This window comes from Echiichthys vipera, assembly GCF_963691815.1.
Source record: "Echiichthys vipera genome assembly, chromosome: 3".
Classification (NCBI taxonomy): domain Eukaryota; kingdom Metazoa; phylum Chordata; class Actinopteri; order Perciformes; family Trachinidae; genus Echiichthys; species Echiichthys vipera.
This window is the reverse complement of record NC_139828.1, coordinates 34,030,123-34,045,904: the sequence shown is the minus strand read 5'-3', so window position 1 is coordinate 34,045,904 and position 15,782 is coordinate 34,030,123. Positions and strand designations below refer to the sequence as shown.

Genomic DNA, 15,782 nt, shown 5'->3' with positions numbered 1-15,782 from the left:
TATAGTCACACACACTTACTATCATACTCTCTTACATACACTACTATAGTCACACACACTTACTATCATACTCTCTCACATACACTACTATAGTCACACACACTTACTATCCTACTCTCTTACATACACTACTATAGTCACACACACTTACTATCATACTCTCTCACATACACTACTATAGTCACACACACTTACTATCCTACTCTCTTACTTACACTACTATAGTCACACACACTTACTATCATACTCTCTTACATACACTACTATAGTCACACACACTTACTATCATACTCTCTTACATACACTACTATAGTCACACACACTTACTATCATACTCTCTTACACCCTATTATGGATGGAACAACATAGTAGTGAATGTATGAGAGAATAATAGGTGATGTGTGTGAGTATACTAGTATGTGTGAGAGAGTTTGAATGAAACGGAAGGCAACTTGAATTTCCAGTTTCTGATTGGCTCATCGCGGGTGTAGGTACCGGATGTGTCTCTCCAGCGGCATCCCAAGAACAATGACCCGCCTCCTCCAAGAAGAACAATTTGCATGGATGTAACATGTGAAAATGGTCGACCGGGAGCGTGTCAATGAGGCCATTGGACTTTTAAATAACATTTTAACCCATTCCAATGTGAAAACCACAATGTCGGAAACCTCACGTAGCGCGGTCGATGAGGAAATGCGGCGGGTCTTCAGACCTGAGCATCAGGTGTATCAGGGCAGAGCGGATCCTCTCAAGCTAATGGCAACCAAGCTAACCAACCTCGATTTCAAACTCAACAGTACTTTGGCGGATGGGCTTCCAGCTGGTCAAGGAGGAGGTAAGGACCCTTTTAATTGAGCCTTATGGACTGCTTAGTAACATTAAGAGCACAAGCTCGGATTCACGTGGGTCTGTTTGGGTGTCTAGGTCTACTTTCACAGATCAGGAATGTTTTGCTGCCACATTTAAACTTTTAGCTAATAGCCTATAACACAAGGGTTTGCACGCCTGGTTTGCTGTTGTAAACCCCCTCCCGGCTGTGCGCAGTTTTTAAGGAAGTGGTTAAAAATCAATCAGCGTAGTGGTGGTTGTATGATTACACCCGATCCTACCAGCCCGATTGCTCAGCTACGATGTAACAAAGAAAAGGCTCAAGTGTCCCGCTTTCATTAACACAAGAATTACGTAAAAAGTACAACTATGACGGTGACCCGTGTGTTTACCATATGTGTGTGAAATTTATTCGGTCATATACATTTTTCTGCGATGATATTACACCACCACATTAAACAGGAATGTTTACAAAATCGTACAGTGTATTCCAGTCTTTAGAATTGCTCCACCTCCAGGCACTCATCTGAAATTGAAACATAAACTTACCCATATTGTGATGAAATTATTTACAAATTTCACATGTTCAAAAAACAAAAACAGTGGCTTACTGACAACATGCAATTACAATTTTTTTTTTCTTTCAGGCCTAACACCCAGCACCATCCCAGAATCCACAAAGACGTCACCCTGCTACCCCATTCTGCATGGGATGAAGTTTGTAAACACAAAACAAAGAGAAAACTTCATGAGAATGGCTTAATTCTAAGCACCTTTGAGATGTGGGACAACAGGACAGTCACTGCAGAGATTCGAGAGGCATTCCAAAACAAAATACCAGAGGATGTCAGGCATTATATTATTTGAATTTTTGATACATCATGGATTGAAACTGACCTTGCAATTGATTCCTATTTATTTTATTTTTCTTTATTCCACCAAAGCTGCGCGAAGGTTGAATGGCTTCATTATCCATAAAGTCTTTAAAGCAAAGGCGTTGTACATACGGCTAGGAAGGGACCTTCCATTTCAGGTACAGGATTTAAAATGAATGCTTATCCAGATAACATACAGTTGTCATTTTTGAGAATAGCTCCCAACATTTTGTATTTTTGTTGTTTTAGTTTGACAGCATAGATTCAGATGACTGTGTGACGGTCCAGGGGAAACCAAATTTTAACTCAGCCTCCTGCCACCCCACATGCATCCAGTGACACCACCTCAACAGCTACACTGCTCTCTGCACCACAAGTATGGAGTGACATTGTGACTGAAGCTGAACCACTTGAAAAACCCAGTCAGGGAGGACTGACCACTATGCTGCCTACCTGTCCATCATGGATTCAACCCCATACCTCTTTTCTGATTAAGAGGATCTTATTCAGGCTATAATGGCTAGTCCTGCAAGTGATGCGTATGTAGCCCATGAATCAAATATTGTTTAATTAGTTTCTTCATGAACACTTATGCTAGAAGCTAGAAGCTTCAGATGGTTATGAGATGCAAATTTGTAATTGTTATTTATGTACAGTAGATAACCGTGCCATTGACAGTGTGTTTTTGTGTGTTTTTGACGAGGGCAAGACCTGATTTTCATTCTACATAATAAATTATTTTTTATCAAACTACTTTCTGTTCTGATCAATTTTAGTTTGCTACAGTGTTACATTCTACTAACACTGAAGATCCAGTGGCTATGCTTGAAGAAACCAACTTGATTGTTTTATCACATTTTATCCAGAAAACTAGATAATTGTAGATAATTGTTGGTATTTGTTTCTTCTCTATTTCACTCAACAGTGTATCTGAACAAACAAACACAGAATCTTGCACTTCAAATTGATGCCACCCACCATTACTGCTACTAATACTGTAATAATATTACTTTTCCCCATAATACAACTAATCACTTACAGTAACTCTTTCATAAAACATTGAATTAGCCCACGTTTTCTGGTTGATTTGTTAATTTAACACTGCAATAAGGCCTACCTACATTGGGCTACTAGTTTTTGTATGCATGTTGACCTGCAATAAGCAAGCTTGAAAGAATGACACACTTTTCAAATATGACAAAGTCTATTAATACCCTCTAAGGAGTTTAAGGATTAATGGGAAACTTGTATAAATGAGCTGTGTCAGAAATTACTTTTCTCGTGAGTAAACTGGCAAATATGACTTAGTTAGAAATTAGTAACAAGTGCTGAGTAATAAATAAAATGTTTTGAGTAACAACCAAAACACTCACCACAATTGATTGGGAGTTTAGATATTATATATTCTTCGCAGAATTGCACAGTGACATCCTATAGGATCAAGTTCTTGCAGACAATGTCTTAGACACCACCGCTGTAAACAGATGTTCCTTGATCTATAGCTTTCATGTATATATCCTTCTCTAGCGTTTGGAGTTGTTTGAAGAATGTAACCGACTATATCACCCAAGACGTCAGTAGACAATTTTTGTGTATTCCAGTGATCCAAAATGAAGATTTTTCTGTGGCTGTACAATGTCCTCCTAAGGCATAAATCTATTCTTTGCCAGCATCCCCAGGTACGAACAGTAAGTTATTTGTTCAGGTAAAATATTGTATTGTGGGCTACCAGGATGGCCAGTTATTATTGTTGGTGGGCCTCTTGAAGTCAGCATTTCCCTTTGGCTCATTTGCGGTGATCTTGAGTTTTGAAATGAATTTATGATGGAACAAAAACATAAATGTAGGGCCTCCAGTGTTACAAAGCTCTGTTGAGAGACACCTCCTTCAAACTGCTGGCTAAAGAACCAAATTGTTTTATTTACTATACTGTATACTGTACTGTGTGTACTGTATTACAGATCCAAAATCATGTTGTCATATCCACCTCTGTTAGTTTCCCTTGCAATGTGCTGAACGCACCTCATTGTGTTAGTGAAAAAGAAGGTAAATTAGTGGAAAAATCACTTAATTTGCAACTGTAGCTATTCACAAAATTATAAAGTTGTACTTAAAAAGTTGCCTTCTTGATTTCAAATCTTCCACACAGCTTCCATTTAGATAGCAATAGGCTCTCAGAGCTGTGCACCAATAAAAGAATAAGGCTTTATACTATTTCCTGTCTAAACAAACTAAATTCCTGTTTTGGTAATTTTTAATAGTAGTGTATGTGAGAAAGTATGATAGTAAGTATGTGTGACTATAGTAGTGTATGTAAGAGAGTATGATAGTAAGTGTGTGTGACTATAGTAGCGTATGTAAGAGAGTATGATAGTGTGTGTGACTATAGTAGCGTATGTAAGAGAGTATGATAGTAAGTGTGTGTGACTATAGTAGTGTATGTAAGAGAGTATGATAGTAAGTGTGTGTGACTATAGTAGTGTATGTGAGAAAGTATGATAGTAAGTATGTGTGACTATAGTAGTGTATGTAAGAGAGTATGATAGTAAGTGTGTGTGACTATAGTAGCGTATGTAAGAGAGTATGATAGTAAGTATGTGTGACTATAGTAGTGTATGTGAGAAAGTATGATAGTAAGTGTGTGTGACTATAGTAGTGTATGTAAGAGAGTATGATAGTAAGTGTGTGTGACTATAGTAGTGTATGTAAGAGAGTATGATAGTGTGTGTGACTATAGTAGTGTATGTGAGAAAGTATGATAGTAAGTATGTGTGACTATAGTAGTGTATGTAAGAGAGTATGATAGTAAGTGTGTGTGACTATAGTAGCGTATGTAAGAGAGTATGATAGTAAGTATGTGTGACTATAGTAGTGTATGTGAGAAAGTATGATAGTAAGTGTGTGTGACTATAGTAGTGTATGTAAGAGAGTATGATAGTAAGTGTGTGTGACTATAGTAGTGTATGTAAGAGAGTATGATAGTAAGTGTGTGTGACTATAGTAGTGTATGTAAGAGAGTATGATAGTAAGTGTGTGTGACTATAGTAGCGTATGTAAGAGAGTATGATAGTAAGTGTGTGTGACTATAGTAGTGTATGTAAGAGAGTATGATAGTAAGTGTGTGTGACTATAGTAGTGTATGTGAGAGAGTATGATAGTAAGTGTGTGTGACTATAGTAGTGTTTGTGAGAGAGTATGATAGTAAGTGTGTGTGACTATAGTAGCATATGTAAGAGAATATGATAGTAAATGTGTGTGTGTGACTATAGTAGGGTTTGTGAGAGAGTATGATAGTGTGTGTGACTATAGTAGGGTTTGTGAGAGAGTATGATAGTAAGTGTGTGTGACTATAGTAGTGCATGTGAGAGAGTATGATAGTAAATGTGAGAGCAAATATGAATTATCTCCTAAACGGCCTCTCATAAACATATGTTGATTTTCATCGACCAGCTGACATATTTTAGACCATTTGATAAGCAATACTCTAATGAGAGTGAGAGGACATACATTGTGCCCTACTGTTGCATGTTGTAGTATTTGTGGTGCAAGTTCAAAAATAAAGTTTTTTTAAACTGCCAAACATTACTACCTTTTTTTATTTTAGCAAAGTTTATTTTCCATGTATTTTGTAGGAATATATATATGAATTATATTGACACCTTTTTGTAACAGGTTTGGTTAGGACCCAATAGCAGCACAAATACAGGCAGGTATCGTTGGTAACAAACTTTATTGGCTTTGGTGCAGGGAATAATCAGAGTCACAGCACTGCAGGTAGCCACAGAGGAGACTGGAGTTACACTCACTCTGAAGAGCTGAACCAGGTAACCACCAGTTAGCCACAGGAGCCGACAGGGAGAATCCAGAAGGGGACAGGCGAGGATCGTGGTCAGGGACGGAAGGCTGAGGTGATTTCCAGGAGATCGGTCAGGCAGGATAGTCAGAGGCAGGCTGGGTCGAAACCGGGAGATCAGGCAGAATAACGCTGGAGAGTCTGGTGCAAGCATCAAGAACAATCTGGCAATGAGTAAGTGTGGAGTTGGGGCTTAAATACAGCCAGAGCAGAGAGCACAGGTGAGTGGAGTTGGCTTGATGAGCATATTGAAGCAGGTGCAGAGTGTGATGCAGAGATGAACTGTAACACTTTTAAGTGTTATAGAGGTTATACTTGTGTAGTAAAGAAAAAGTGCTCTGAGAGAGTTAATTGCTAACACTACATAGAAGTGTTAAAAAAAAAAAAACACTGGTTGTTGTTAGGGGGTGTTAAATTTTAACTCCAAAAAGAGTCAAATTTACACTATCTTAGTGTAAAGGTATCAACACTCAAAAAACTGTTAAATTAACACTCTGAGGTGTGGACCCATATAGACACTTTAAAAGTGTTAAAATCAACTCTTACAGTGTTAATTTGGGTATGCTGATTTTACCGTGTACAGTTAACCTATTCAGAGGGAAATTCAGCTTCTCAGAAAGATTAACGCTTATAAATTAATCGACCATCGATCGATAAGAAAAAACAGCTATTGTCATGAACGGTACAGGGAATAATACCCAGGAACCGGACCCAAATGCAGACAAGGACACAGAGAACGGTATAAACGAATATTTAATAACAAGGAAAACAAGGAAATCCAATTACAGGGGAAAAAGTACAACATGGAGGATGACGGTAACAGGAATGGGTAACAGACGAACAGCCGGGGATGCGGACAAGGGAACGGGATCTCGGGAAACTACAAAGGAAAACAACAAGGAAACAATAATTAACAAACAAATCCACTTGGAGTGAAAATACAATCATACAAAGAACGGGAGCCAACCGAGGAGAAGTTACCACGTAAATGAGGAAAACGGTCTGGCGCTGAATGCGTGCCACATCCGGCTTCTTATACTCTGGGAGGTGATCAGTGGAACTGGATACAGCTGGGGTGGAACCACACCTACCAGCTCCGGACAAACAAACACTGAAAGGGGAGACACATGCAGGGAAAAACAGAGAGGGACAAACAAAGGCACAAAAGGAAGAGGGAACGGCCTGACAGGACATAGATCCTGACAGCTATCGATTAATGAATTACTCGATCATTTGCATCCCTAGCTGTTAATGCTCCAAACGTCACAGCATGTTTAAAGGCTGTCATCACAATTGGCATAGCCTCCTGTGCGCTGTGGAATGTCTTCATAATCCTTGATATTGAGCAGGTTTCGTCAGTGGTCATGTTTGTTTTGAGAAAGTGGGAAGCAACCACAAACTCTGCTACAATGATTTCAGTGCTCGATAAAGTCAGAATGGGCTTTCCATGTTTGACATCAAGGAAAGGTTCACTGTTTGGGTCCAGAGATTGTGCGAAGTGCTGTCATTAGCTCACTGTTGCGTTCACTGAAACGCTTGCTTATTTCTTCCCCCACCGCGTCCAGGGTGCTGTAGAAAACTCTCTGAAGTTCAGTGTCACCCTCGTCAGTATCACCCTGCTGCTGGCCAAGGGCTCTTCAACGGCATGTCCTTGGAGACTTTCGTTAACTGTCCTCTTCCTCTTTCTGGCCCTTCCCTCTCTTTACTCTGTCCCATTATGTCGTTAAACTCACTTTCTGAGCGCAATGCAACACATCCAGAAGCACTTTCCACTAACCACATCCCAGAGAGCAAATCAATTTGTTCTGACTGAAGCGTTTTGTTGGGCACATGAAGCAAGATCTTCTGCACAAAGCCCCCAATGAAATCAAAGCTTGGCTCTGAAACAGCCCAAATTAGACCTGTTGCCTCAATTCGTAAATCGGTTCCAAAGGCACGATTGCTGTCAATCCCTGACAACAGAGAGAAAATGTCGTCAAATGACTTGAGCACAACTGTGACAGTAGCTAGATGGCCTATCCAGCGCTGTTCAAGCAGACATTTTAGTGTGTCTCCTTCATAGTGGACTGCAACAGGGGGTTTCTTAATTAATTTGTAGAGAGACCCACAAACTCCAAAAAAGTCCTTGATTGCTCCTTCGCTTGACATTGCATTTATCACCACTAGGTGGGACTGATGATTGAAACAATGGACATAAGGTATCTCTCTGACAAGCGTGTCCTGCAGTATTTTCTGAACGCCCCAATGCTTCCCAGACTTGACAGATTCTCAGACATACACATGACTCAGAATTTCAGATGTACTTAAACCAACTCTGCACAGCTCTGTGATTATAGTGTTTGCAAGAGTTTTTGCATCCCCCACATCTGCTGTAGCAATAGTAAGTAAACGCTCCCTAACTTCCAAATCTTCTGCTACAAAGCGGATGGAAATGTTTTCACAGCCTGTGGGGTCAATCAACTTTGACCTGCCATCAACTTTAATTCAATTCAATTCAATTCAAAAAACCTTTTTTGTCCCCGGGGGGCAATTCAGGGCACACAGAGCAGCAAATAACGACAGTGCAACTATACAAAACATTTTAACCTAACAACAAGAATAAAGTGTAAGAGAAGAATAAGTGTCAGGATGTTAGTGTGTTAGTACAGGTAGAATAAGTGTCAGGATGTTAGTGTGTTAGTACAGGTTAGATACAGAGAATATCGTCCGCGTGAGATGTAGAAAGACATGCGTGTATCAGATGTAAGCAGACATGTGAACGGGTGTATATGATGTAAACAATGTAAACATGCAGTAGACTGTTGAAACAGGTATGAACAGAACTGTAGTGCAGAAAAGATATAAGTGGACAGTGATCGGATTCAGATGAGGTCAGACATGATACATGTGTGTAATGAGCAGACATAAACAGAACTATAGTGCAGTAATAGAGTATAAATATAATATATAACTATAAGCTAAATAATAAAGTGATAGTGGTGCATGGCAGGAAAACAGCAGTCTAAGTATATGCCAGCTCTGTGTAACAGATGAATACTGAAAAAAAATAAAGTGACCATAGTGCTGTGATGGATACAATATAAGACCTGATAGACAGAATAAAGTGGAGCAGTGCATTAATACCATAAATTATAATAACTAACAGAATCAAGTAGACCAGTAAGAACATAGTAACAGAATAAGTCAGGTGTGAACATAATAACAGAATAAATAAGTAAGTGGAGTAGTGCAACAGACCAGAGTAACATTTAAACAGAATAAATAAGTGGCGTAGTGCAACAGACCGGAGTAACATTATAAACAGAGTGAACAGAATAAAGTGGAATTGTGCATCAAACTAGTAGTTCACAGCTTTGAGGACAGGAGTGGAGGTAGATAGCCAGTTCACGTGTCCGGTAAGTGTCCAGGGGGGGGGGGGGGGGGGTGGTGTCCAGGGGGTGAAGGTGTCCAGGGAAGGTGTCAGGGGTGGGAAGGGGGGGTGATGGTGATGGTGTCCAGGGAGGGTGTCTGGAGAGGGGAGGAGGAGGGGTGATGGGAGGGGTGTCCGGGGTGGAGAGGGGGGTGAGGTGTTCAGGGAGGGTGTCTGGAGTGGAGGGGGGTGATGGTGTCCAGGGAGGGGGGGGGGGGTGAAGTGTCCAGGGGAGGGTGTCAAGAGTGGGGAGGGGGATGGTCAGCGGGGTCAGGAGTTGAGGAGCTGGACAGCCCTGGGGATGAAGGTTGCTCTTCTCCTCTGTGTCCTGCAGCAGGGACAGCGAAGACGGCGTCCCGAGTGGAGCCACTCAAACGCTGAGAAGAGAGCATGAGAGGGGTCCTGCATGATCTGACCAGCTAACCTGAGTGTCTGCTGCTCGTGGATGGTCGACAGAGTTCTAACAGGAAGTCCAATGATCTTAGAGCAGACCGTGGCTACGCTCTGCAGGCGGTTTCTGTTCTGGAGGCTGGTGGAGTAGAACCAGCATGTGATGGAGAACGTGATGATGCTCTCGATGAAGGAGTAGTAAAAGGTCAGGAGGATGTTCTTGCTGACTCCAAAGGAATTGAGCTTCCTAAGGAGGTATTTCCGCTGCTGACATTTCCTGAGAATCTCCTCTGTGTTGGAGGAGAATTTCAGCAGGCTGTCGAAAATGGTGCCCAGGTACCTGTACTCCTCAACTGCTTCAACAGGCTTCCCGTGGATCACGGTGTTTGCTGATGCAGCCAGTTCCCTCTGCTTGTTGGAGAAGGTCACCACCATGTCTTTGGTTTTGTTGACATTCAGCTCCAGGCAGGAGCTGTCACACCACTCCACAAACTCCTGAAGATGTGGTCCGTGGTGCAGAGATGGGCGTGACAGCAGAGACAGGAGGACGGTGTCGTCAGCGTACTTCACCAGATGACAGTTAGGCTGTATGGTTCTGCAGTCATCGATGTAGAGGATGAAGAGCAGAGGTGAGAGCACACAGCCCTGGGGGGAGCCGGTTGAGGTGTGTTGGAGGTCGGAGAAGGTGCTGTTGACCAGGACTCTCTGTGAACGGTTGGTCAGGAAGTCCAGTATCCACAGGATTAGCTGTTGGTCCAGATGAAAGAGGGCTAAGAGTTTGTCAGCCAGGATGTGGGGCTGCATGGTGTTAAATGCAGAGGAGAAGTCTGCAAACAGGAGTCTGGCTGCGGTGTTGGGGCGCTCCAGGTGTTTGTGAACAGTGTCTATTATGAATGTTTTTGCATCATCGACGCCCCTGCCAGCTCGATAAACGAATTGGAGGGGGTCCATCTGGGAGTGGGTTTCCCTGATGATGTGTTGTTTTATGATCCTCTCCATGGCCTTCATCACAAGAGAGGTGAGGGCCACCGGCCGGAGGTCATTCAGACATTTGACGGCACTCTTCTTGGGGATGGGGATAACTGTTGAGTGTTTCCATTGCTGGGGGACTATGCTGCTGTCCATGGATCTTTGAAACAGGGTCTGAAACACACACCCTAGCTGCTCAGCACAGTGCTTCAGGACGCGGCCGCTGATGTTGTCTGGGCCAGATGAGCTGTTCTCCCTTCTCTTCCTGAGGGCTTTCACCACGTCCTCTGCGCTGAAGATGAAGGCTGCTGAGTCACTGGGCTTGAGCTTGGATATCGCTTCTTCAAGCTGGGTGGTGTTGTCCTGCTCGAACCTTGTGTAGAAAGAGTTAAGGTCGTTGGGGAGAGATGAAGAGCTGCTGCCTGAAACCTGGATGGTTTTTGTGTTGCTGGCAGCAGTGTTCACAGCAGCCATGTTCTTGAGTCCCTGCCAGGCTGAGCGGAGGTTACCCTGCGTGAAGCACTCCTCCACTTTGTTCTTGTACTCCAGCTTGGCAGTTTTTATGGCATGCTTGACCTCTCTGTTGACCTCCTTTTTCTCCCTTTCAGAGCCGGTGAAGAAGACCCTTTTCTTCTTGTTGAGGATCTCCTTGAGCTCTTTGGTGATCCAGGGTTTGTTGTTGGGGTAGATAGTGACCGTTTTGGAGGGGATGATGTTGTCCACACAGAAGGAAATGTACAATGACACAGTGTCCACATGTTCATTAATGTCATCAGAGGGGGCCAGGAGGTTGTCCCAGTCAGTGGATTCAAAGCATCCTTGGAGTGTGATGATGCTTTCGTTGGTCCACTGCTTGATGTTCTTGACAACTTTCTTCACCCTTCTCATGACAGAGATATAAGCAGGAGCAAGCAGGATGGCATGGTGATCAGCAGAGCCCAGAGGGGGGAGGGCGACAGATCTGTATGCGTCGGGTACTGAACCATAGCACTTGTCCAGTGTCTTCTCCTGGCGTGTGTGGCATGTGATATACTGTTGATAACCTTTTAATGATTTGTCCAGGGAGCAGTGGTTGAAATCACCCAAGATGAATTTGGGAGAGTCCGGTGAAATGTGATCCAGTTTGTTTAAAGAGTGTTCATGTGTTCAGTGGCTGTGACTGCGTTGGATCTGGGGTGGATGTAAACCAGGATGACAAAGAGCTGAGGAAACTCTCTGGGTAGGTAGAAAGGGCGAAGGGAGACAGCCAGAAGCTCAATGTCCGGGGTGCACAGTTTCTCCCTCATGACGATCGTTGAGCACCAGAGCGTGTTTACTTACAGACACACGCCGACGCCATGTTGTTTACCGGTGAGCTCACTGTCTCGATCAAGTCTTAGAGGGGGGCCAAAGCCATCAACGTGCAGGGCATTGTCATCGTCATTCTTATTTAAGTCTCCCGTTTGAGCCTGGCCCTGATTCCGCTCTTTCTCTTCCCCCTTCTGGTTACCTTATTGTTCTTGTGTGTGGACTTGTCATGGCTGGTTGAGTTACTCCGCAGTAATTCCTTCGGTAGCGAGTCTACGGCGAAGGCGTGTGGAGGATGGAGTCCGAGCTGCAGTAGGGTCTCTCTGGAGTACGTGTTCCGATGGTCGTTGTTTCTGCTCGCCGTCACAAACTCCAGGAGAAACCACACTTGAAGAATAGCCATGAAAAACACGGGTATATCCATGCCGAGTGGAGAATTAAAGTGTCGGGTGAAATAGGAAAAGAAAAACAAGGAGAAGAACTCCCGCGTTGTCCGACAGTCACGGGGTTAACAGGAAGGTAACCAAAGAGAGCGTCACGAGGGGACGGGCAGAAAAAAAAAAGTCCGCTACGTCTATGTAACGTAGTTAAAAAGTAAGAAAACACTCTCGGCGTGTGTGGCATGCAAAAGGTAAACTAAAAAGTAACAAATGTATACATAAAACAAGTAGAAAAACGTAATAAATGCTAAATAACGCTAAAAGTTTCTCTGTGCTCTGTGCTCTGTCGGTCGACCACACAAGCAGCGACCCGGACCCGGAACCGGAAGGCTTTAATGGTAAACCATGAATCTCTTACTTCATTTACAATTTCTTCAGTTAAAATAGCGCTCATTATCCTAATTAGTTCATTTTGTATGTCATGTGATGGTTATCTGACATTTTGTGGGATTGTTTGCAGTATCTTCTCAAGCTCTGGATCTTTTCTCACAGAGTACTCAAACCCAGGTCATCGTGCAATTCACCAAATATGGATTTCGAAAGCATCTTTCAAGCACCGGGTGTGTGAGGAGCTACAGTTCCAGTTCCTGGAAGATCTGATGAGAGGGGACAAACTCGCTGGTGATGTACTGTGGCCCATCAGGCTAGGAAGGCAGGGAAGAAGGCAGGCTTCAGAGGTCCATTTGCCTTCGTTGTCGGCAAAAGAATCACCACGACCGCAGGAGAAGGATAAAAAAACAAGAGACTTTATAATGGTTTCAAATATCCTTAAACACTCAAGATTGTGTTTGCTGTTTGCAGGCTGTCAAACCAGCCTGTTAAAGCAATATAGTAAATAACACTACATTAGCTTTTTCCTATGTGAGACAAGCGTTCAAGTATAATATTCCAATTTCTTTTTTTTAATGTTTTAATTTAAAAGTCAGCTTTGTCCGTAATATCCCTGTGCAGCCATGTCTCCGTGAAACACATCAGACTGCACTCACGGTCCCCAGGGTGGCTCTGTGTGTTAGCACCGTCAGTTCATCCATTTTGTTGTACAGAGACCGTACATTTCCCATAACAACAGAGGGGAGACACGGCTTAAATCTTCTCCCTTTATAAGCCCGTTCCGTCTCGACCCTCCTCTATTCCCCCGACGTTGCTCCCCAACTCTGCATCCCCATTGTGTTTTTATCCAGAATCCGGGTGGAATATCCGCTGGTCTGGCCGCTATGCCGGCTGGCATTAGCGAGATCAGCTTTTCTCTGGAGTAAACAAAGGCAGCGTGTCCCTTTAGAAGTGGCATTGTTAAAAACAGCATGAAAAAAAAAAATGAAAACAATCAAAAGTAACCTCATTGTAGAGAGCAGAACTTCACAGAAGTTAGGGCAAAGAAAGAGAATGAACAAAAAGATAATAAAACTTAAGAAAGTTTAAAAAAGCGAACTGAAAGGCTGGAGAAGTAACAGGGAGCATGCAACTTTCGCGCATGCGCACTCAATGGAAACCAGCGATTGTTCTCAAGCCACTACACACATCCCTCATGTTGTTTTCACTGGAGTTTATTCTCTAGCTTTCTCATATATCAGACATTATATAAAACCTTAGGCACCTTTACCGCACCAAAAATATTATAATAGGAGGTGATTTTAACATTGCAACAGATGACTGGTTGGATAGATTCCTGACTAAACATCATGACAATCACTATAACATTGATCTCTTGTCATTTTGTACTGAGCTGCAATTAGAAGAAATTCAGTTTTTTTTTTAAATTGTTCATAATTTGATAGAATATCAGCTGTGACTATACAACTGCTGCACTAGCGTGTTTTTTTTAAATAACCAAGGTACTTCAACAAAGACCTTTATTTTGTGAACACTTTCAGATCCCTCCCAGTTATCTGCACCTGGTGACAATTGACTTTGATTGTTGGACACATCCTATTTATCTGCAGCTCTCCTGGTTACTTTGTAAGATGGCGAGCTGCTCTAAGGTGACTGAAACCCTGAGGCAGCAGGTTGTCCAGATGAAGGCCAAAGGGATGACCCTCTCAGCCATCAGAGAGAGGTTGGGCGTTCACAGTCTGTAATTTCAAGAATATTGAAACTTTACAAGGACACTGATTAATTTAAGTCCCTCAAAAGCGCCGGTCGTCCACTTAAAACAAGTGCACGAGAGGACAGGATTATGAGAAGACTCTCAATCAGGGAATCAGTTCAACACTGCAGCTGGAGTTGCTCTCCAGTTCAGTTCTGAATGTGATAGTATGATTTCATGTATGATTAAAATACAGAATAAATAGTATAAATACAAATAAATATGTTAGTGAAATTAGATTAAAAAGAGTAAAACAATTCATTGCAAGTATTTTAGGTGGTAAAAGATGTGTTCCAGAGTTAAAACCATTCTAATTAATTTGAGGTGATAAAAACATCTGTATAGTGACACCAAGTCATTACAGTGCGCTTTGGATCTGTGTTCTGTGATCGATTAGTTTTGCCTGCAGGCCTGAAGGGGGAGCCCTTGCCGCACGTTGCTTCACTTATAATGAAGCTGTTTTATTCATTCACATTTCCCTCTTCAGGTACGGAAAACACGGTCAATGCATAATGTGGTTGTGCTGTATTTTTGTTTACAATGCATGAATGCCCTGACGTGAAGCAGAGTCACGCAGAAAAAGTTATTTTGTTGTTTAGTTCTCGTGTAGCTCTTAGTGTAGTATGAGCTAGTTAGCTAGCAACATGTGGCTCACGGAGTACTGTTTAGGTCTGAGAAGACACGGTGTGTGCACGCGTGTAGAGAACAAGAGAGAGAGAAGCTAAGTAGCGATATGTTTATACATAATGGTTATGTTGAGTCATGTACAGTATACTCACGGGTATTATTTATTAATATTGAGTATATAGTATGTGTAAGTAAGTATATTAAGTGCAATATGTATACAGTTTTTTTGATACTTTGTATTGATGACGCCATGTTGATACATGTGAATGTAACATGGAAAAATAATATTTATGTTTTGACTTATAATGAAGCTGGCAAAAGGTTCAACACCGTGTCAGTTTTATTCATTCACATTTCCCTCTTCAGGGACATTACATGAACAAGGCAAGGATCTGTCTCTGCACACAGTGCCTCATCGTTTAAAACTTTTTGGACTGAAAGCCCACTCTGCAGTGACCAAACCTCTCATCAGCAGAAAGTATAAAAGGCTAGACTTGCCTTTGCTGAGGAGCATGTTGTGTGGACAGAGACGAACTGGTCCAGAATGACTTCAGTGATGAGAGAAGGTTCAGTTTATGTGAGTCTGGTGGAAACATTATGTTGGGCGTAGGACTGGGGAAAGACTGAACCCAAAGTGTGTAAAGAAGTCAGTTACATTTAGAGGAGGAAGTGTCATGGTTTGGGGGATGTTTTCTGCAGCAGGAGTTGGGCCTCTTGTAAAGCTACATGGCAGGGTGAATGTAAATGTTTATGTGGACCTCATTCAGCAACATGCAATACCTCCACTGCAACTGTCTACCAATCAGCTGCAATTTTCATGCAAGACAATGCCCCCTGTCACACTGCAAAACAGGTGAAGCAGTTCCTTGAAGCTAAGAATATTGCAACAATGAAATGTCCAGATCCAAACTCCATAGAGAATCTATGTGAACTGTGGAAGAGACTGAAGAAGACTGGACCAAGATCAAACCAGAGCAGTATCAAAAGTGATGTCCTGTGGGTGCAGATGTGCTGAAGTCAA

At 42.4% G+C, this 15,782-nt stretch overlaps 1 long non-coding RNA gene across 1 annotated transcript; it reads left to right on the top strand.

The window, feature by feature from the left end:
• Window positions 1-580: 580 nt before the first annotated feature.
• LOC310966545 lies at window positions 581-2,366 on the top strand. The gene is made up of 3 exons (XR_014593843.1): window positions 581-835; window positions 1,476-1,861; window positions 1,953-2,366. It is a non-coding gene; the product is annotated as an uncharacterized lncRNA (long non-coding RNA).
• The last annotated feature ends 13,416 nt before the right edge of the window (window positions 2,367-15,782 follow it).